The following is a 23468-nucleotide window of genomic DNA, read 5'->3' on the forward strand; positions in this document are numbered from 1 at the left end:
CAAGGACAACTTCAGCTGAAAACACAGTGACTAATGGTCTCTAATTTTGCATATACACTTTCTCACTACCTTCTCTTCCAGAGAACCAAAAAGATTACCCGTATACTACTGACTCTCTCCTTCATGTTGTCTTTTTTGTCTTTTTCCCTTTTTTTTTTTTTTTTTTAGCCCAGTCACACTCCTCATACTATGGAATCCAAAATTTTGTAATTTTGGGAAATGGTCTGAATAATGATTTCCTTCTGTTATTTTAGGCTTTTATTATTCAACCTGAACACTCAGAGTGAAGTTATACAACAGTTAGGATGATTTAATAGCTTGTTGCTGCCAAGAACAGGACAGGCATCCCACTCTTCATCATCCCTTGCTCTGCTTTCTTCCTCCACTTCCTCTGAGAAACTTTCTGGCACTCCCTCCTTCTCCCCATTTTGCACCATGTATGGTCCTTAATGAGTTCAGCTTGGGGAAAAAAAAAAAAAAAAGTATTTTTTTCTGTTGTGTTAATTAACTCATTTGTTTTGCTGGGTTATTTTTCTGTTAAGTGCATTAAACTTAGATTTGACAAGCAGCTCAGCTGGCACAAAGCAAATGGCTGGAGAGCATGTGCAGGAAAGGAAAGGAACAAAATCACTTCTTTCCAGTGGCAGCAAACTATCACATTGGCCTAGGCAATCCATGAACTTTCATTTTCTTTGTTTACTGCCATTAGGAGCTGGCAAACCTTTCCTACTGCACGTCTGTGAGAATTACTGCTTTCCAAGCATCTCAGAGAAGATAAACATTTGGGTAAGTCTCCAAACAAAATATAAAGTTGCATCTTCTTGAAGGCAATTACTTTCCCCTTGTGGTTACTGACTCAAGTCGGTACACAAGACTAAAGTCTTCTTTTCTTGCACACTTCCAAAGTGCTGTTTTTTTGGATCCAACACACTAAGCCTCTCTGCTTTGAACTTTCCACTGTTGCAAACAGTCCTTTCCCCTGCCCACGAATGGGATTTGGAAACCAGTATCTCTAGGACCCCAACTAAACTACAGACAAGACGTTTTACTACCTAATTGCTATACAAAAAGAACAAGTGCATCGGCATGCATGAGACATACTTAGTTTCTGTTGAAGAAAGTCATACCACTACCGATTCTGGTGGAAAACGTAGTTTAAATCAACACACATATCACTAAGAATTATGCTGAAATGATCCACACAGTGTACTCAATTTCCCCTTACCAAGCCAACAAGAGGATAGGATGCTTTCCACTCCTGTAACCTTTGGAGCCTCCTGACAACAAAAGCTAGGGAAGCGAATAGTTGAAATGCATATAATGCATACTCGATGATCCACGTGGCTCCCTTCCAACTCAGGATATTCTATGATTCTATGAAACAGAATTGGCATCTTTCTAGACCCAAAAATATATGGAAAAAGGGACTCTCAAATTCACAGAGCAGTAATCTAAAGCACATTTCTCTACTTCTGTTTCCTCATTTCTGTACAACATTCCTTGATTCTGTGGAAGAATCTTCCAGATCTTTTCTTCCCCTTCTGACTGATGCAAAATAAAGAAAAAAGAACAAAAAGCCATCTTTTATCACATGACCAACTGATCAGTTTCTCAAGCACTTTAAGTCTGTTTCACCCAAGATCCACTGTTATTTGCAGCTTGCTTTCCACTGCCTCAATGCTTTTTTAAAAGGAAGCTTCCTTCTTGATGAGATTTACATAGCAGTCTCAGTAAAGCTTCTCATAGAACTTGGTCGTTTTTGCAACACAGGACTGGCTGCAGCATGTTTGACCATAAGACAGACCTCAAAACAAAAACCTGCAGTCGCACACAGAAAGCTGCAGGCAAGTATCAATCAAAGCCATCCACATTCCTCCTTCAGCTTTTCCTGCCCTCTGAAGTTCTCAGGTGGGTCAAAACATTCTTCCTGGATTTAACAGAGTTTGAGAAGCATCATTTCAGAACAAGGACATTAAAGAGGTTCTACATTTTGATAATTTACAGGGCTTATTACCAACCATCAGAAAACATTCATGGGTTACTTCTCTTTGCAGATTTTTTTTATTTTCTTTAAGAGTTATTGCTTAGGATTATCAAAAGCTTTTATTTAGACAGTAATGTTCATGTTTTTAAAGCAAAGCAACTAACTGAGGCCTTTACAGTTATCTATAATATATGTTAGTGAATAAGCACTAGTTTATTTACATTGTCTAACACCATATAAACAGCTGAAGCTGGAGGGCAAGTTTAGACATTTCAATTCAAACAGCACACTACTCACTAAAATGGTATCTCAGAGATACCACAAGAGGTACACTTAAGTGCATAGGTTATTCTCAGTATACTCCTTGCTCACAAAGTTAGAACACTCAAAAGAAAGACTTTCTGCTTAGTGTCTGCAAAAAAATTGCACACTTGTAGGAAGAGATGCATTCCCCAGTATCAACAGTACATTAATTCACTCTCCAAAGAATTTTAGGGTGACATATTCCCAAATATGGTTTATTCTAAAGAATTGAAGTGTTCAAACAATTAAGATAAAGACTCCACAAGTCAGCTGAAATGCAGCAAAGGAGTAAGTAATAATAGTAAGTAATAGCAATAAACAAGGAAACATGTTTTATCTCTCAGTCATAGCAGGGTAGGAGTTACATAGTAGAGCTGGTAAGTGATAATTCATTAAAGCCAAGAGTAACTCAATGGCATAACAGAGTCCTAGACTACAGCAACCCCAAGAAAGCCAGATGACAGCCAGCCTATCTCGTCATTGCAAACAGCACAAGGAGGCAACTGCAGCAAGCAGCAAATACAATGCTGCTCCCCAAACAGCAGATGCAGCCTTATTAAAGAGGGCATAGTAAAGAAGTGCAAGAAATGCAAAAGATAACCCAAACAAAAGCAATACATACATCACGGACTGATTGGAACATAGAAATCGTGCCAATCCAGCTTGGAGTACACAACTGGGAGGCTACACTGGAGTGAATGAGTGCAATGAAGCACTAGCAGTGCCAGAGCATACTCAGCTGCAAAAAGTACTTGCAGTTTTAAGATACTGATGTCATAGTTACCTCATGTGTATTTTAACACTGCCTCACTAACAAATCAGAACAATCTTATTATAGCAGAGAGACCATTTTGTAATCTCGGATGCATTTGCTGGCATTACGCAACATGCAACCTCCGAATCTACGGGTGACTGGCACTTCACAGCAAACAGTCAGGGTTGTACCACGTAACTGCCTTTGAGGACACAGCTAAGAAGTTACCGGCACTCTATTCTTGGACACAGACTGGGAATTTCTCTTTTAAAAATAAATAAATAAAATGGAGATAAATGTAGAAGTCTTTCTTACCCCCTTAAGCTTTTCAACCCTTGAAAAACAGTTTCAGATGACATTTTAGAAGCAAGTATGTTGGCCTACTTGCAAAAATCTCTCCCTGGGACAAACAGGGCATAGCTTTTCCACCTAAGCACACACAAAACAGAAAATAAACTTACAGAATAGGTTAATATTTTGTAGAAGAGTTAATGTGTTAATGTGCAATGGAAAGCTGAAGTCTGGCCAACTGATCACATGTTCCATGTGCATTTGTGTACATTTATTTATTGCTATTAGCCTGCACCTGCAGAGAGAAGAAGAAAGAGAATATTCCTTCCTTTGATCCTGAAGGTCACAAGGTGACTGAAATCCCAGCTTAACGAAGGCTCTGGTGAGGTTCTAAGTGTCACAGCTTCCATCAACCCTTTCAAAATGCAGCGTTGGAAAGCACAGGAAAGAAAACTGAAGTAATACCACCCAGGCTTTATAGACTATGTCAACTTAATTAGAATGGTATTTTGGCAGCACCCAAAGATTACATATCGAAGGCTGGGTAGCAGGCCAAATACTTGACTTGACTAGAATATTTTGCCAAGCCACCTACATTAAGAGCTACTTCCCTGTTCTTTCAGGGTGCCATAAAGGAAATCTGTTGTTTCAGGCCTTATAAGACTATTTAACAGAGGCATGAAACAGTGAACGTCACCAGCACCGAAGGTTAACTAGATACAGGTTAAACTAGAAACATCCCTAGTTAACCTTCAGACTACAAAGCTGCTGAAGGGGAACGTTTGTTCTCAGAGGGTGTAGGCTCCAGATGTAGCCAAAATGCCTTCTGTAACATCTCATCCTACGTACCAATGTATTTTAACCCACAAAACACTTCTACCCCAAGCCTGGAACCCACCAGGTCCCATCTGCATTCTCCCACTCCCGAGGCTGTCCAACTGATACTGGCAGCAGTAGAAAGGAGCGGGAAGGCAATGCATAAGCATCCCCACGCACAACCCGTTTCATAGACTAGCTGTGCAATGTCTACTGAAACAAATCTATGGCTGTGCTGTGTCCAGAACTGACCACAACTCTACTACAGGATAGGAGAAAAAAAGGCATATGCCCTATGGAAACAGGGTAGAAAGGAAACAAACCCCTGAGCTGTCACATCGTTCAGCAGAGAGAAATGAGCATTGTTTACATACAATTTATCTTACTCCAGGCTAGCTATCTAGAAGAGGTCTTACTCCAAACCCCAGCTCAATGACCTCAGGTGGTCCCTTCCAACCTAAATGATTTTGTGATGTGCACATCTGGAGCGCCTACTTCTCTCCACTGACTACAAAAGGAAATTAAAGAACTGGCTTAGATATAAACATCTACAACCTGTACACTCAAAACCAGCCAGAGGAATCGCTCCCCAGGTGCACAGCACTGCAACTCCAAACTCTCAGCACCTTAACAAGACCTTAACAAGACTGACAATAATGCCAAACCCATTCCAAAGCATCCTGACTCAGTCTGTCTTTTGCAGAAGCTGATCCTGACAAAGCTTCAGCTTCTCCCAGCAGCTTTTAAGGCTTAATTTCAATGTATGCGCACATATATAGATGCCCAAATACATGTATTACACACACATTTGAACTCTAAGTACATGATGAGCTTAGCAGCAATACGGAATACAAAAGAGAGTCTCCTCAGCTGACATGGCAGAACTCAGCATTGTGAATGCTCTACCTCATATACACATAATATATAGCTCAGTGCTCTCTTGAATGTCCTTTACTGTTTGAAGCAGCAAAGATGAGCTCTCTGGAAAAAGCCAGAGCTTCAGATAGTAAATTTCCAATTGCTATTGTTAATTGATGAAAAAGCAATTCAAAAAAGTTGCTTTTCTCTTCTTTTGTATTTTGATCTATAGAGGCATTCACTCATTAATACAATCAAATTTGACAGATGCATCAGAAAAGCCTCTACTTTCATTTCAGCCTCACTAATCACCAGTACTACTTTATTAAAACTCAGTTTTAATGGATGCCCTCATGTAACTGCCTGCTTTAGACAAATCTTTACCACAGGTTTTCAGGTTGCCTTCTCTCATCAGAAGAGTTCCCTTCACGAAAAATTCTGATACTTACAGATCTCACAGAGATCCCTACCCTGTAATATGATTTCCCCCTTCGCATGGGCAGCAGTATCACAGAATTTGCTACCAATATGTGGCACTCTTTTTATGGCTCTGCTGGTCTTAGGCCAATTCTGCTATGGCTTCAAAGCCATCATTCATCCGTTTTCTACAACACCTTTGCCTACATGTCTCTCCTAGTCCATGAACTCATATAAGTCAAAAGTCTAAAATAAGGCAACAGAATTTTCATGAGAACTCTTAAGCTTTTCATTATACAAAACAATAAAAAAAAACAACTGACCAAAAAAAAAACCTTTTCTACCCCAGAACACAAGAGTAGGAGAAGTTTATTGAAGGCAGATGCCTCTCAAGAGCCAGAGTTGAGAAGGCTACTCCATGGGGATGAAGTGCTTTTTTCCATGGTGCAGGAGATGCCGTGGTTCCCAGAGAAGCTTCCAGTTGTAAACCACCCTGGTGTCGTCTCCTAAACTACAGGCATACCGTCATACTCGGTTCCTGCTGAAGTGCAACCCTCTGTGTAACAGCATGTTGCCCAATACAGCATTTTGGTAAATTGCAGTGTGACTACTCAGAATGGTGAGGTTAGCGGCAAGAATAACAAGGATATCATTTTTCCCATGATTGCAAGCAGCAGTACTGGCCAGAAAAGATCTTGCAGCTAAAGAAGTGTAGGGTAGTAGAAAACCACTCACAACAGATGGAAAAGTAGAAATACAAAGCAAACCAAGATTTAAAAAAAAAAAAAAAAAAAACACACACACACCTGAATTTCTCCCATGGTCTGAAAAATAGAAAATCATGACTGCATTCTATCAGACTTTGATGATAGATCCCTCACAGTCTTTTGATACAGACATCTGTCTAGCAGGTTAAGCCTGTTAAGGTTTAATACCTTGGGAAATTTTGTTTGTTTGTTTTTTAAAAAGCCTTGGAAAGAGCAGAATTGCTTCACTTTTGTGCCGAGTGAGAACACAAACCCTTCCCTGAGCAGAGATCGTGCATGCCAAGGGGGACTAGGCTCCTGACCCTGCACTTGAGCATCACTGAAGCCTTCGTTCTCTGGAAGAAAGGTACAAGTCTGGCAGAGGAAACAATCAGCAAAGTTAACAGATCACCCAGCATGGTCAGGTGAAATGAAGTCAGAATGGGATTCCTACTTATTAGTAATCACAGGAGGATCTCTATACCAAAATGGCTTAATCTGAATGAATGTTTCAGAGTGAAGTTCAGGACGTTCTCTGTGATTTGAATCTCTTTAATTTGTAAGTTTTCCCACAAAACATTAGCAAAGGGTCCACAGACATGAGAAGGCAGTTATTCATAGTGCTGCCACAATGACTGCTTGTAGGGCTAGAACAGACGCAGGTGGTCCACTGCCATCACACTTCAGGAGCTCATGGAAATAATATTGTCAGTCGAGACATAGCAAATTACCTCTTCTGTCTCACAACAAGAGCTAAACCAGTTAAGAGGCAACAGAAGTTGAGGAAAACCAGCTTTATTTGACACCAAAAAGGACCAAGAAGGCTGCAGGGCCTGCTCTAGCGCTGAGTTAAAGGCCCACTATGACCAAGGCCATGCCACAAGCCACCCATGCATGGCAGTGGGTTTGTGCCATGCCCCTGACTGGACACACAGGTCCTGCTGCTGGCACCATGCTCATCTTCAGCACACAGCTCTCGGGCCGAGCACGGCTTGGGAAGGTGGCGGGTCACCCCCATGGGGCTGGCAAGGGAGCAGTTAACAGCACGAATTTCACAAGCCCGCAGTTACAAAACAGATATGAGCAAGTCCTCTGCTGGCAATTACAACTCCAGCTTTATTTTATTTTTCCTAGTATAGGAGCAGATGTTGCAGTTATTCGAAGGTTTTCACAACCTTAATTGTTGACCTTAATTGTTGTTAATCTTTCCCATGGAGTGGAGACAGACAGACGCCACCCGTATTTTCTGAAGAAGATAGTGTCCTGCGGCGTATGAGTAATAAAAGACAGTATTGTCTGCTTTCTCCCTCCTGCGTGAAATAGACGGGTATTAGGATTGGCCAGCACGATGGAAGGAAAAGGACAAACGAATGACTCAGCGGTTTTATTTATTTTTCGGAGGATGCATCTGCTGTGACACCAAGGTTTCTTCCCCCCCACCCCGTTCACAGGTGACTCTTCCAAGCGTCAGCGAAGGAAGCGCTGCATTTAGACTTTAAGACGCCTGAAACAGCTGATACACAAAGCACCCTGTCCACCTCATTGAGCACCGTTGAGCTGTAGTATTAAGAAGCAAAGTGTTGTGTTTCACAGGGCAATATTAGGTTTCATAAACAAGTTCTCACAGCGGACAAGAAAGCAGCATTTCGGCATGGGCTTGGGAAGCTCTCGTACGTCTCTAGCAGTGATTCCAGGTCTCTTCCTTTGCTGGTGGGAGGCTTGACAGAGATGACTTGCTCATCTGTAAAAGTTTTTTTTCTCCTCTTTTTATTGCAGAACTTGGAGTCTGTTTTCTAACTAAGAAGTACGTCTCTGCGCCTCTGTTCTGCCAAGTGTACTTGAAGACGTTAACTCGGTGTCCCAGTAACCTGAGAAGAGGCAACACTGAAGCGGGACACCGAAGTTCAGACATGAAACACAGGATGTACTGATGCTGCAAAAGGCACTCCTCCTAACCTAAGACATAAGCCCCAAAAGTCAGGATAGGGAAGATCAGTTTCATGTTTATGTTTAGCTTCAGACAAACGTCCAGAGTGGACTTGGATATAAGACCAGACCGGAGTGGAATCCGCTATCTGTTTTAATGCAAAACACAGTAAATCAAACGTTTTCTCCCTCTCACTTCAAAACTCACCTTACCTGCAAGCGTCATAAAGGCTCCTTGACAGTAAGAAAAGATAAGGAACCTACATCTCCTAAGGACCATTTTTGTTTTATTATGTTTGCTCATTAAATAAATAAATATTAAAAAATAATAATAATATTTGGTAAATCAACCTCCAAAAGCTCACCAGGCACCATAAACAGATCATAGAAGACATTTTAGGGAAAGTGTTAAAAGACAGGAGTAAGTTACTAGAATGGAAAGAATTCAGCCAACTTCTCTGAAGGAAAACATCAAATTGCCAAGCTATTAACTGCAATTTAAACCCTGTCATACCTCAATTGATTTGGACACAGCATGGAAGATGGTATGTTCAGATCAGTTTTCAGAACAGACTTCAAAATAAATCCAGGGAACTGGAAAAGAATCAGGAAATGACTTCTCTATCAAATGAGCTAGTTAAAACATGATAAAATTGACATGGATAAATGTGATAGTATGAGGAAGAATCAGCACAGCTTTTGCAGAAATTATGATTCAAACCTATCCAAGTTTTCTGATACAGGACAAAGACAGATTTCTGAACCAAGGACTCTCAAAAGAACCTGAGCTGCTCTAGTTTGCAGGAATGGATGCCCACCTTAACTACCTGCTGAAGGATAAGAAATAAGAGATGGGAAAACACGTTGAGTCTTTTTTCCCCACAGGAGTCATCTCAAGAGTTATCCCCATTGCCATTCTTTTCAATGGATATACAATTTAAAAGATGACAAACAGAAAGGTGATACGAAGTTGTTGGCAACATGAAATATTCAGACACCAGAGCTTGAACTTCATGCAAAGCACAGTGGAACAAACTCATAATCCTGAGCAAACAGGCATCTAAAAGCACAACTCTGATTTAATTTTAATAAATTCAAGCCAATGTATAAAAAGAAAAATAACCTTGTCCTTGATTATCACTGCAATAACTATCAGGAGTCTTAAGTTTTGTTTGAAAGCATCAACTTGATGTTCAAAAGAAGGCAGACTAACTCACATGGAAATACAGCATTAAGAATTAAGGAATTGCTGCAAGCAAAGCAGAATCATGACAAGCCATTAAACCCAGGGCACACCCACTTCTTGAAAACTGTGGGCTGTTATGACACTAACAGAGTAAAATAGAATTAGAAAAAGTACAAGGGAGAGGAATTCCTAAAGCAGAAATCAACACATGGATCTTTCAGCTTGGAGAAAAAGACAACTAAGGGAGAAGAGAACAGACATCATCTCGTCAGTTATAAATGGCACGGGCATAGTGCCCAGAGAATTGACTATTCCCTCTCAAAAGTCAGAGGTAAGTAAGAGATCTAAAGTGGTGAAGAAATAGATAAGAAACATGACTTGTGAAAAATCATTTTGATGGGACGATCATACCCATGTGTTAAAATAATTTAGGCTAAGCACTACAGAAAGCTCGTCAAGGGATAGTGACTACACTAATGTAGATGCACAGTCCAGGGAACCTTGTCATGGATTACTATGAAGCAAGAGGACCTGAAAGCTGGGAAAAACTCATCTCAGGCTTTCCACCTAAGCAGCTGCTACCGACGGCCCAAGGACACACAAAATTGTTCTTGGTTAACCTGTGGTTTGGTGCTCTACAGCTTCGTCCATCGAGATAAACAGCCAAAACTATGCCCACTCCTACACAGGTTACTTCCCTTCTTGGAGAGCTCTCCCAAAGGAATTGTTACAGGGCTCCGTTTTCAAATGGAGAAACCGAGGCAGACAGAAAAGATTTGAGGTCACCAAGCAGGCCCCAAGCACAGGCACCAGCAGAAGGCAGGTTTCTGAGCTAAGAGCTCTCCATCTCAGGACATCGCTACTCCCAGCACCCCCGTGCTTGAGGTCACATCCCCCCATCACAGACCACAGGACAGAGAGCTACTTGCCCCTCAGACAGACTCAATAGCAGAGTACCTCCACATGGACTTACTGGTGATTCAATTAATGCTGTCAGCTTTTTTTTAACTTAGTATTCCTAGCTATGAATTGCAGGAGCTAGACATGAACCTCACCACAATCATGACAGAGAGCTGGAGGGACCACCACCACATCACAGAGGTCAAGAAGTGCAGCCTCAGCACCATCACACTGCGTCCTCCAGAAGATACCACACCAGATTTGCACCTTTATTTAAGGGATTTGCACCTTTAACAATTTGGCACAGGCTTAAAAACTGCAGTTGCTAGGCATCCTCCATATAGCATTTACTTTTAACAGCAAGTCCTGCAGACTGCTGCAGTATGCAGAAGGTAGAATACATATAGCTCGTGAGTTGACAAGCACATGCCTAGAAGCTAGCTCTATACAATGCAAAACACTAACTTCTTCACTGGGGAGTCTCCCCCACAATTTCTGTGGGAATTTACTGCACCTGGGATGTGCCGTGTTTCAGCATTGATTATGAAAGGTGCCATTTTCATACCGGGCATCTAGAGAGACTCTTCCTTTACATTTCAGGCCAGGACATAAGCAAATCTAGGGTTTGAAAGAACATGAAACATCCTGCACAAGCCAGGTGAAGTCCTCCTGAAATCACAACACCAAGTCCAACACTGCACTGAAAGCAGTTAGTTAAGAGTTGGCAGTTGAATAAGGCCTCAAACTCTTCTTTTATCAGCTTTTTCTTTTGAATAAAACAAAAAATGACTTCCAAAATAGCACGAGAGTCACAACACCAAAAAGATTCTGGCTTTTTCATGTTCCCAAAATAGCTTGCTAGAAAGATATCTACAAAAATAGACGTTCTAGGTGCGTTCAGCTTTCATCTCAAGCATCATCACAATTCTATCCAACATGGCATTTGCATAAGGGTACATCAAGTGCTACCTCATCCACAGCCCTGTTTTGACAAGGAGCTGAGAACTGGGACCGACTGCAACTGATGGCTTCAAAGCAGTTCAGCACCAGAGGATTCAGGCTCTGGAGTGCGCATGTTCCCTCCCCACCGCCCCATGCACAAATGAAGTCAGATTCCTCTAAGTTGTCTCACTGAAGTCTGATCTAAGAGAAGGTGGCAGTAAGCATCATCACCAAAAGCAAAGCCATCTTGGAGAAACTACTGAAGTGTAAAATAATGTAGTTTCAGATGCTTAAATGTGCAAGTTACTTATTTTTCACTGTACTTCTTGATGGGGGAAAGCAAGCAGCAGCAGCACGTCTTAGGAACCATGCTCCCTTCTCCTCTGTCCCTCGTAGGCAAAGCAGAGGAAGAAGATGAGTCCCTCTCCTCCTCATCCCATCCGTGTTCCTTCTCCAGACGGGTCCCTCTGCTCCCCATCTCATCCTCAGCACTTCCTCCTGTTGCCCTTCTGCAGGGGAGGGCAAGGCTTGCTAGCAGTGCTGGGGAGGGCACGGCGCTGCCACTCTCGCCTCCCACACCCTGCCTTCTAGGAATTTCCGAAGTGGCTGCTGCAGGATTAGGAGCCATAACGCTATTAAACAGTGCATTATCAAAATCTGAAGAAAAAGTACACAAAGTATCCCTGAAGAGAAGGATTATCTTTTTTTTTAACCTCTGGAAAAGCATCTGAGGAACACATGGAGGAAGCAGTGTGAAAACTGGCAACTTTGCAAGCAAAACAGTAGGGTTTACTTGCACGTTGCACTCTGCCTACTACTTTAGATTACTGATTGCAGAGCAACAAGTTATTCTCTCCCTAATTGGGTCCCAGTCTAAAATAGTCCTGTTATTTTTAGTATAGTACTTAAGTATCTGAACCGTGGCCTGTACTGCAAAAGCTGGCATGTGTCCCTGGCCATACCAGAAATTCCGATATTAAACAAGAACACACATGCCACATATCTAGGCCAACTTTTGTTCTTCTTCGTTGTCTTTAGTGGGCGACTTTAAAGACTTTAAATGCTAACAGCAGGCCAAAAATGGCACAGGCTTATTCGCTAATGCTGCATTTAAAGCCTCTCTACCAGCTACTGTGTGACAGAGGAATCAACGCAGCTAGAAAAGAGCACAGGGCGGGATGGTGGCGGTGGAGGGCTTGATAACATTGATTAATTTATAAAAAAAAAAAAAAAAAAGTCAATTTGCTCTCAGCAGGATAAGGTATAGATAGAAGGTGAAAACAGGAGTATTTCATTTCTGTTCTGCTTATTACAAGTCTGCACAGGTTCTGAGGCACTGGAAGAGAGGAGAAACCATAAATGTATGCTGCAACTCACCCCTCTTCTGTTCCCTTCCATGCAGCACATATAGTATTGGTAAGTTTCAACTATAAAAGAAACAAAAAGGCCTGTGTTAAACATGTTTACACACACACACAGAAGGAGGATTATGTAAGCTGTGTCTAACAAACAATATGCTCCTGCAGAAGAAGCAAGAGAAGATCAAAGCAAGACTTGCTTGTGTTTCCAAGTCAGTCATCCCACTTTCCATCAGAGGGGTGACAACTGTCCTGCAACATAATTCTGAGGCATGAAGAGCAGAATAAGATCTGGAATAGCCTCAGGCTGTTCCAATGAATCTACCTGCCTCGTGAGCTTACTGCCTCTTACCACTGTAAACTCATTTTTGTTAGACAAGGAAGAGCAGCTTTCCATGAGGAATTTAGTCTGCCCTTTTATCATGCATTTTGGAGAAAGGAAGTCAACTCCCTGGAAGAGCTTTCAAGAGAAGATCCTAACCTGAACGGAGACTGCCAGCCAACAAAAATTTGTTAGTGTCTATTACCACTAGACCATCTGTTCTTGAAACTGTACGTTCCTTTTCAGAAGGCTTCTTATTTTATGAGCAGTTTTATTATTGTTCACTGTCTCCACTCCATAAGCATCCCCTTATCCAACATGTTTCTAGATCTGGTTATGACACATGACCAAACCTCTAGTTAATCATATGATTATCTAGTCATTTTGGGTTCATCGGTATATTTAAGTACTTTCCGTTTTAAACAATTCTAGTCTCAGACAGCAGCAGAAGCACCACATATAAAACCTTATACAGCTTCTGAATTATGGCTGAGCTGATCAGAGGCACCAACTAAATGATGTTCTCAAACCCAAATTTGACAAAAACCAGCTAATGTGAAGATTCAACCTTTAGGCATTCGCCCATTAACCTTTTCAATAGGCTGATTCTGGATGAAGGAACTCGCCTTTGTACTTTAAGACAGCTTTCTGCCATCGATTGCTTGCTCCCTTATCTCCAGTTTTTAATTGGCTTCCAGTTAATCTTCAGATCCCAGACGTCTAAGTTTTATTGTTGCCTGTACATGACCAAAATGTACATCTTCTCCCCCACCAGCTACACAGGTCATACCAAGTCCCTTCAGCTGCACTACAGTGCAGCACTAAGAAGAGCAGTAACCTGAAGACAGTTATTGCAATATCAAAATTAGCGAAGGTGAAGCAAGAGACATTAAGAAGCTAAATAAATTTAATAAGACCCACTCTATAATCCTACAGCAATAAAATAATGATCAAGGAGGTTAGGCCTCTCACCATTTTCTCAAGAAAGCTACAAACAAGAAGGCCAAGACAAACAAACAAAAGCGCTAATACTGGTGATGTTACCAAGGAAAAGAATAAAACAGATCCAGTACTACGTAGATAAAAACATTCTCTCAAATTAGCTGTTTTTGATTAAATTCAGTCATGAAGATGTTTATCAGTTTGGATTTCTCTTTAAGCTTTAAACCATTAGCAACTATTTTTCAGAGTCCATAGAGGATTGATGAGGTAACAGAGGCTGGAGAAGGCCAAACTACCATATCTTGAAGAAGTTGGAGGGGGAAGGAGTGGAAAGAAGAACCTGAAGAATGATAATTATTGCTTATTTGCACTAGGATTGCTGTTAAACCCAACTGTTAGCACAGTAAGAAGCAAACAAGAGATCAGAATCAACAAAAAAACTGATTGTTTATGGGAAAGCCAGGTCAAACCAACTCAACTTCCAGCTATGGCAGAACAGTATTGCAGGAACACAGAAACCAGACACAGAAACCTGGAATTCGGCAAAAAAAAAAAAAAAGTCAAAAGATGCAATCCACATTGTTATGAAAAGTTGGGAAAACTGTCACATAGTAAACAACAAAAACAACCATCTTACGGGCAGCTTGGAAAGGGATTGGTAACTGTACGTACTTACTCGCTCACATGGCAAGACTCAGAAAATAGTCCGACATACCGAATAACCTCTGCAGAGACCTGCCCTGCTCCCACACTATTCTAATACTAACACTGTAGATAACGAAGGAGAAAATGACACTCATTAAATTCGGGGAAGCTGCTAATTTAGAAGAAACTGCCAGCTTGCTGGAAGACTGAATTCAAAGTAAGTTTTACAAACTGGAAAATTCTCTGTTGAGAAAAAGGCAAATACCATACCGGAATGTATAGCGGAACATATGTGAGAGGCATGAAGTAACAGTTCTGTTCTACTCATAGCTGATAAAGCTTCCAGCATGATGCTGTATCCAGTTTTCAGCAAATTTCAAAAAAAGATCAACTGGAAAGACTCCAAGCAAAAGCAATAGGAACATCACAGAATTAGAAAAACATGACATCTGGGAGAGAAAAAAAAAAAAAAAAAAAAAAGAATGAACCAGAGTTCTGGAGTTTAGCCAAAGAGAAAGTGAGGGTCAAGATGATATTCTTCAAACATATAAACGCCTGCTGCAAAGAAATAGTAAGGAGTTCTCCATGTCCACAGCTTTCAGAACAAGAAACAGAAAACAGAAAAAGCAACAAAGAAGATTTAGGAAAACATCACTGGGTGGAGTGGCAGTGAGGGTGTGGTGTGAGGGTATTGAGGAAAGAGGAAAGAAAAACACCAAATCAAAATTGCTAAAAGGAAAAAACCAATGAGTCAACAGACAGACTGTCTGGAGAGTATATGGAGTTTCCCTATCACTGTCACCAAACCATGCAAAAAAAAAAAAAAAAAATCCACCACAGCTATACTTCAGCTTTGCATTGACAAGTTGACCTCCCTAAAATCTCCTCTCCAGATCTAGGACTGTGCTGTGCAAGAAATAAGCTTAAAACCAATGTGTTGCATCTCTTTCTTACAAGGACATTATCCAAGAATGAGAATGCCAACAAGGTGCATGCCAGCTGTAACTTTCCAAGCTGAAATACCTTCAAAGAAAGCCAACCCACTGTGAACTGCATGTGTTAAAATATCCTTTTTTTTTTTTTTTTTAAAGTCTAACCGATGTACTTGCCCCTTGACACAAGGACCCAGCTATGTCCCAACACTACAAACAAACCAGAACTTGACAACAAAGAGGCGTGCGGCCAACGCCCCACAGAGAGAACAGCAATGGGAATTTTACTCGCGAGCCTCTATTCTGCAGGATACAGAACTGAAACACCACTTTGCCTCCACTGCCCTGAACATTTTTTTTTTTTTTATAAGCTTAGCCACAATCCATGAGCTGCAGATCAAAATCATGAGGTTTCACTGGCTGTCAGGTTTTTGACGGGTACAAAGAGTGGTGAAATTTCGTCTTCCAAGGAGTGTGGAAAAAGATCATCTATATATGGCTACTACAGCACAATTAACCGAAGTTAGCACTGCAAGATACAACCCCACCACTCTGCAGCTTGGCATTAACACTTAGCAAACGGGGCTGAAGGTTAGGAGAAGAAGAAAAACCCACACCTCAGTCCTTCCAGTGTTTTTTGCTCATGAATCGTGAGCACTGAGCGGTACCCACCAGCATATACCAAACCACATTTATATTTGTTCTGTGTAAATCCTTGGGGAATATTTAGGGGAAACAAACTCTGATTAGACATAGCTGCAAGCACTATCATCTTACCCAGCCAATTTTCTCTCCCCAGCTCCCCCCACGTACACCACAGCTTGCCTTCCACCATTTACAGTGATGGAAGTAGCCTGGGACGTGCATTTTACAAATCTCCCAAATCCGCTACCCCTGGGTACAAGACTTTGCTTAGACTTTAACCATGCAACTGGAAGATATTTAAGGAAGCCACAGAGGCTTAAGGGTGGCTTTGGAATTGCATTTGCTTTATATCATACAGTGTCAAAAATAAAGTTATTTGCCATCTTTTCTTGACTACAGCAGAGAAAGATGCTGATTCAGGGAAAAAAAATTTAAGGCTGTTTAATGCAGTTTTTCTTAGATCCACGGACCTGATCTAACCGCTTCTTGCTTTAAGAAATAGGGATTTATGTAAATATCACAGCAACAGCAAGGAGGATATGCGAGTTGAGATCAGGTTTCTGTGCACAGAGGGGCCCGCTGTGGATTTACCAGATTAGTGCTGGTGCCCTTCCCTCGCTATCAGGAAGGACTCCCCACTCCCCGCTTGGCATCTTCAGGACTGCCGATACCAGGATCATGGAGCCCTAGGCTGACAGTCTGCAAAGGCAAATTATCAGTCCTTCCTAAAGAAGGCCAGGGCTGGGGGAAAAGAAAATAAACAAAAATCATCAATAGGTGTAGGCATTTAATGTCAAGAAAGCTGAGCAACCATTGCCATTTCCATGCAGTTTTAAGGTGCCATCATCTGCATTCAGACCAGAAGCATTTTTCCTTAGCCACCTCACTGTGTGGTAAACCCTGAGATTCTTGGCTGTCCGAATTGCCACCAGACCACAGGACATGGCAAATAAACATCTACTCAAAAGTGACACTTGTGGTTTAGAGCAGGACTGAAGTCAGGCCAAATTGGAGATGTGAATTAGCTACCTGTATCGCAAGTGGGATGTTTACCACACACTGTGGTATAAATACTCAGATCTCTGCTGCTTTTTTTCTTCTTCCTAACACTTCCTCCACATTTGAAAAGGCAATCATCATCTCAGAGAATTTAATTTCCACAAGCTGGGATGTAGAAGAGAGTGCAGAGCAATGCAGTGATCACACTGGCAGAGCACCGCTCCCAAAAACACAGAGCCCCAACAGGGGCTCCAAGAAAGAGGGCAGCTTTACTCTGAAGAGACGATCAGCTCCTGGCACTGTCAGAGCCATGGCCTGGCCACCCCGTGACTCTCCTCCATCCCAGCTCCCATACACCACATCATCTTCACCCGAGGGCTGTGGGGAGAAGCCTGCTTTACTTTCTCCTTGTCCCTCCATCACGTAGGAACTACCTACATAACCACGGGTATCAGCCTGATTCCTTTTCCTCTCACATCGCTGAGAAATGGGTGCACTGGAAAAGTCAAGTCAGTTAGCAAGCTTGAAGCTGTGTCAATATTGCCTTCATGCCTGCTTTCCGAGGCTCTCAACACGTCGCCCAAACACTCTCCTTTCGAGTAGCTTCCTCTCCTCCCCCCTCCCTGTCTGCTGCTGCAAGCTAGCATGGTGTCTATTTCTTCTTATCCAGTAAGAATGACAGGAAAGTGCCAGGAAACATTTCTAGTTGATGTTCATTTACATCCAAAAAACCACAGTGAATTTATATCCTTAATTATATTTCACATCTTTAGCCTCTATTCAGTTTTTCCTCCCTAACAACAAGATGGCTCAGTCCTTTCTTATTAGATTCCTTGGTGGGGGCAAGGATATTTTGCAATGCTTTCTGCTGGAAAATAGCATTGCAACTCAAAGCTTTCTTGGTTAGATCAGTTTTAGGAAATGCTCCTTGGGCTGCTCTGCTTTGGCTTATACAAATCTGGTTATTTCTACATTGCCCAGACAAGGCTTTAACTTTTGACTGCCATGCTACAAAATCATCCTCACTGATAAAAAACACTTGCAATCTATGCTGCACTAAGGCAGCTGTAGACTCTTCTAATTAAAGCAGCGGAAAGTCATTAAGATTCATTTAAGCTAGCTAGGGTATTTGGTTCATTTTAAATCGCTAGTGGATTTCAGAGGCAGCACCTCAGGCACAAGTCCTGAAGGTCCACTGGTTTTCTAGGAACTTCATTCCGTGTTGCAATGGCACCAGGTAGCATCGGTTACCTGGTCACACCAGCACTTCTTAAAAAGGACACCAGAAGACTGGAAAGAAGGAAACTGAAGTTCTCTCCTTGAGAGGCATGGTTGCAGACAGCTTTAAGGAAGCGCAGGAGATGTGCTCCATGAAGGGGCCGCATAATAAAATACAGTCGGAGTACCACTCCACTTACTAATCCAGTGAACTTCAATTGAAACCATGCTGATGATGCACTAAGCCTGACTCGCAAAGATGGATGTTTATCACCCTCGGAGAAGCAACATGTTCTGCCTTTATCCTTTTCCCTTGTGTTCCCACCTTCCACACTACATCAATTGTCAGGTCTACCTAGCAAACTCCTGATCTCATTAAAGATCCTCCATGAGCAAGTCTCCGATATCCGTAAAATATCCCAGAAGCTCTGTACTTTCTGTACAGAGAATCTATATTCTCTGCCCTAAAAACTTGACTTAGTGTCAGCACAGCACACTAACACAGTTCAAAATACAAGTGGAAAACTGCTCCTACTGCAAGATCTTTTCGTTTTTTGGCACACCTACTGCCTTTTCAAGACAGCACAAACTTGCCTGGATTCAGTGAGAGCTACTGGAGATGAGCTCTGTTTTGCCTTCAAGAGGGACTGATGCGGGAAGAGATTATTAATCTTTCAGACATTTCCTCTTCTACTTCACAACATTGCTGCTTACCACCAACTCCAGCTCACTGCAGTTAGTCACCACTGGGGACTTCTGGCAGCTCTCCCAAGGCAAAGATGCACGTACCCCACCCAGCCCCGGACCTCCAGAGAGAAACGGGGTGTTTGGGTAGCAGGGAGGGGGGAGAGCGTGGCCACAGGGCTGCTGTGAGCACGACAGGGACGTTGCTGGAGAGCTGCTTGCAGGCAGCCCTGGCTGCAGGATGGGAGGGGGAGCAGAGAAAGCTGCTTTGAGAACCTCCCCTCTTTCCACATGGCAAGCCAGGATTTCAAAGAGTTTGCAAGCTCCTTACACAAAGCACACATTCTTTGTTTGGCCTCAGACAATTAGGGCTGCAGACTCAGAGGATACTCACATACTCACACGAAGAGGTGAAGTAAGAGCAGCTACTGGATGAAAGCATCGCTGCCCACACGGAGCAATGATTTATGGCTCAACCATAGGTTTAGGTAAAAATTCACTCTGACCACATCGCCTGAACACAGATCTGTACTCAAACATTGACTTTAGACGAGCCACAGTTCAAAAAAAAAAAAAAAAAAAAAAGAGGAAAGTCCCATGGATGCTTCTCTCTGGCTGGGTAAGTCCTCCCGCTGAATCACTGCCAAAGTCATTACAGAAATGACACGGCTAAAGTCAAGCAGACAAGCTGGCTACATCTCCGTTAAGAGGAAGAAACCTGGCGTTTGTATGCAGCCATGCCAGTGCGCCCATAAAGCTACTTCTGTCATTCGTGACTTCCTTCATCTCCATAGCCCAAAATCCGAATACAGAAACATGAAGGGATTGAAGCACTATGAGCAGCATTTACTCTAAAACCTGACCTTAGTCTAGTAGCTGGTAAGCTAGTATAGAGCACCCCAAATACAAGGGGTGGCAAGAACACTGAATGTGCATTTTGCACTCTCCAAATGGTTTTGCAAAAAGACAAAATGTGATCTTAGACTGAGGCAGACCCTTGTGGTGAAGGCTCAAATCAGATCTCTTCCTCAGAGCATCCAAGAGTTTTCATTCAACACTATGGGTACCTATCCTGAAAGACTGAGCTAGTCAACCAGCCCAACATTTTTGGGGTTAAATTTATGGAAAATGCCAGATTTAAATGTTTCTAAAGAGAAACAACATTTACCGCTGTGCAATCAAGAAGCTAAGAACCCAAATTCCTGCTCTTCACAAATTCTGCTCAGCAAAACAAAACAAAGCCATGATCTGTCACCCTCCACCAAAAACGATTCCATATTTACAAAGTAACCGAAGATGATTCTTCACTTTTACCACAGGCAAGAATAGTAACTGAAATTACTAAAGAAGCATCTTATTTTGCTGTTCCTTTGTGGGTTTTCTTTTTCATGCTAAAACATATTAGCTTTAGCAAGGCTCAGAAACTTGCAGCCTGTCAAAGGCATCTCCTCAAGAGTTGCAGGAGTTTATGAGCAAGATCTGCTCAACAACCAAGACCATTTCCTAGAAGCCAAGTGGTCATCTCTAATGCCTTTATTTGACTTTTGCTGTATAGACCCCTACCCAAAGGAGCTGAGTGGCTGAACCAGCTCACATGCAACCCTGGGACTGTGAAACTCCGGAACAGTGAAGATGTTACAGGAAAAAAAAAGGACATTTCGGCCAGTGACCCTGAAACAAGCACATTTTACCAGAATGGGCAAGTCAATCCAATCTGCAACGTTCCTCATAGCATTGAGGTAAGTATGAACAACTATTACGCTCAGTATTTCTCATAATATGAATGACGATGGATTTATTACCAGTTACTTCCTCAGTGTTTCTGATTTATGATGATCATATAATAAGATACAGCCACACATTACTTGCATAATCTTCCGAAACTGCGGATGTGCTATTTTTCTTTTTGAAGAGTACAAAGCAATAGTAACATTTGTGTTATGGCTGAGTTGCTCAACCAAAAATCCCCACCTAGCACTGACACATTTCACGTTCATTTTAAGAAGGCAAAATGCATGTCAGTTTTCCAAAAAAGACCGAAATTAAGACACTGTCACTCAGATTCACATTTCAGGGCTGTATGCAGATCAGACACACAAGGTTAACTCAAGTTCTTTTCTCTAAACCCACACCCACTGAAAAATAAAAAAAGACTCCCTTCCATAGGTAATCCTTGCAAATTCAGCCAGCCTCTGGAGATGCTGCAGAAAGCCAGATCTAGTCAGCAGTTTGTTTGCTTGCATAGCTCTGTAACATTTGTTGAGATTCACAGGGGGTGGAAAAAAAACACAAACCTATATTGGGGCTTCAGAAAAAAAAAATCAGAAGGCTTCCCTGGCTGAGCTGGCTCAGCAGCAAGTCAAATACTGAAAGAAAAAGGAGACCTATTCTTCCATTTTCTATTTCCCATTTCTTCCCTTCCTTTTCTTGGAAGGACGCATCTCTTTGGCTGCCCCACTGCATAATTTCAAAAGCTGATCCCATTCTCTAACACAGAAGAAAACCAATTCACAAAAAAAAAAAAAAAACAACACACACAAGCATGGTGCAGCTCTCTACCTGGTTTGGGATTCAGCCATGAGAACGCATAGCGAATGAGCAAGATGGCACAAGATAAGAGATGTGTTCTGGCAAAAGCGACTTCATTTTTCAGTGAGCTCTTGGCATTCCTCACACCTTTTGCCTCTTTTCCAGGGGAAAAGCTTCTTCAACCTTTTCACATCTGCAGATTTTTCACAACAGAAATTTGCATTTCAGCTCTCTAAAAAAGGATAAAAGTGACTCGTATCACATCTGGCTGCACACTAGCCCCATGAAGCTGTGCTGAGAGCTGCCAAATTGACCTGATAGGTTACTTCACATGATCTAAAGAACGTCATCTTAGCTCATCTTATTTTAAATCAGATGGACCTTAGGAGCAAACCTTGTAGGAGCTGGACTGCTGGACATTCAGAGGTCAAGAAGTTCTCAGAGAAGAACGCAAGCAAATCTGAAAGGCTGTTTGTCACAGCACCAAACTCCTTCTGTTGCTTCGCTTTTTAACATCACCCATTTTGCAAACACCCATGAGAACTTCCCCAACTACTGGGAACAGGAGTTGAACTACTTGCAAGTAAAACAGGATAACTCATATGTTTACTAAAATTAGCTAAGGTTAAGAGGCTAAGACTAGCGAAGCATCTTGCAACGTCATTCTCTACCCAAGACAGTATCAGCAAAACTATTTTATTTTATTTTTTTTTTAAAAAAAAGGTTACCTGATGATAACTGAAAGTGTTGTCACACACCTGAACTCAGCGTGTCATGCACAGCATCAGCTGAAACATCCTTTGCAACACTTCTCTGACTTTCGAATTGTTAACAATGAATCCACCTTCACTAGCAAGGAACTCCACAGATTTTTTCCTGACCTTTTTAATGTCATCTCCAGAACAAAAAACGCACATTGAATACAAAACAAGCCTCAGCACACCCTGGAGATGCTAGCAGCCCAAAGAGCATTTGCACTCCCTGCAGTTCACCTCATAGCCTCCTTGTTCCACTCCCATTAAGCCTTTTCAAAAAGAAAAACAATGTCTCCTCTGAAAACATACATAAAAATGTCATATTGATAATGCTATAATATCCTACCAATTAATAATATCAAAACCTATCAGTTTATGAAAGTCACATATAATCTGTGATTCTATTTTGATCAGTCATAGAGAATAATAATAGGCTATTTTGATCGCTTACCCCTTATAGGGCCTTCACTAAGAACCATCACTTAAAAACTGAAGCTAGGTATCCAGAAGCCAGGACAAAAAACAAAACAAAACAAAACCATTAACACACACACACACACACACACACTTTCAGCCTAAACTTTTTGAAGTTTAGGATTCAAGGATGATACACTTCATCACAAAAGAAAATAAAGCCAAGGCTTAAAGTTGATGAGCTTTTCCATAAATTGTTAAAAACACATGCGTTGTGTGTCTAGAGTATGGATCTTGACATTGAATCTGCCTCCAGTGTGAAATTTAGTGGCAAGTAGTATTCTGCTCTTACAATTATCCTGCACAGATGCTTTCCTCTGGGAAACTGTTTACTACACTCCTCACTGTAACCAAGTACAGTAACTGGAACATCACAGTTAAAGCAAGAAAAGAAAAATAAAGCAACCTGACCCACTGCAAAAGTGTTTGCTGGCACTTGAGCCTTTGTTCTGTAAAATATCAAGGCTTGAATTCTGACATAATCCCCTGACATCTTGGATGATGTCAGCACAAGCAGCTATTAGAATGAAGAATGATCGCCCACAAGACATTAATTCGGGAATAATCAATGGCCTTGTAATACATATTCCTCCCTTAACATTCTCCTAAATGGACTTAAATACATTTGAGCCAGAAGGGAAAGCAGGCCTTTTAGGAAAGGCTTTGGCACAAATCTAAGATATCACAAGCTTCTGAATTTTTAGCTTCTCAGGCTCCCTGAAGTTTGTGCTTTGATAGAATAAAAGCTACTTATTCCTTTTCAAGGATGTTCAGAGCTTTTAGCAATACACTAAGCAAGACCAACCTGTAGACTTAATACTTCCCCCCAGTCCTTCTCTCTT

The 23468-nt window shown here is 41.7% G+C and overlaps 1 protein-coding gene across 8 annotated transcripts in view; it reads right to left on the reverse strand.

Annotated features, from left to right (window-relative positions):
* GRB10 (growth factor receptor bound protein 10) overlaps positions 1 to 23468 on the reverse strand; it is a 148561-nt gene that overhangs the window by 115881 nt on the left and 9212 nt on the right. For 2 of the 8 annotated variants that reach the window (XM_068671079.1, XM_068671081.1), the window contains one exon: positions 12501 to 12550. The exons of 4 other annotated variants lie outside the window; for them this stretch is intronic. The gene's annotated coding sequence lies outside the window, so the exon portion shown is untranslated. Of the gene's footprint in view, positions 1 to 8609; positions 8690 to 12500; positions 12551 to 23468 lie in introns of all 8 variants that reach the window. 2 more of the 8 variants (XM_068671083.1, XM_068671084.1) reach the window with 2 other exon arrangements.

This window comes from Anas acuta, chromosome 2 (assembly GCF_963932015.1).
Source record: "Anas acuta chromosome 2, bAnaAcu1.1, whole genome shotgun sequence".
Taxonomy (NCBI): Eukaryota; Metazoa; Chordata; class Aves; order Anseriformes; family Anatidae; genus Anas; species Anas acuta.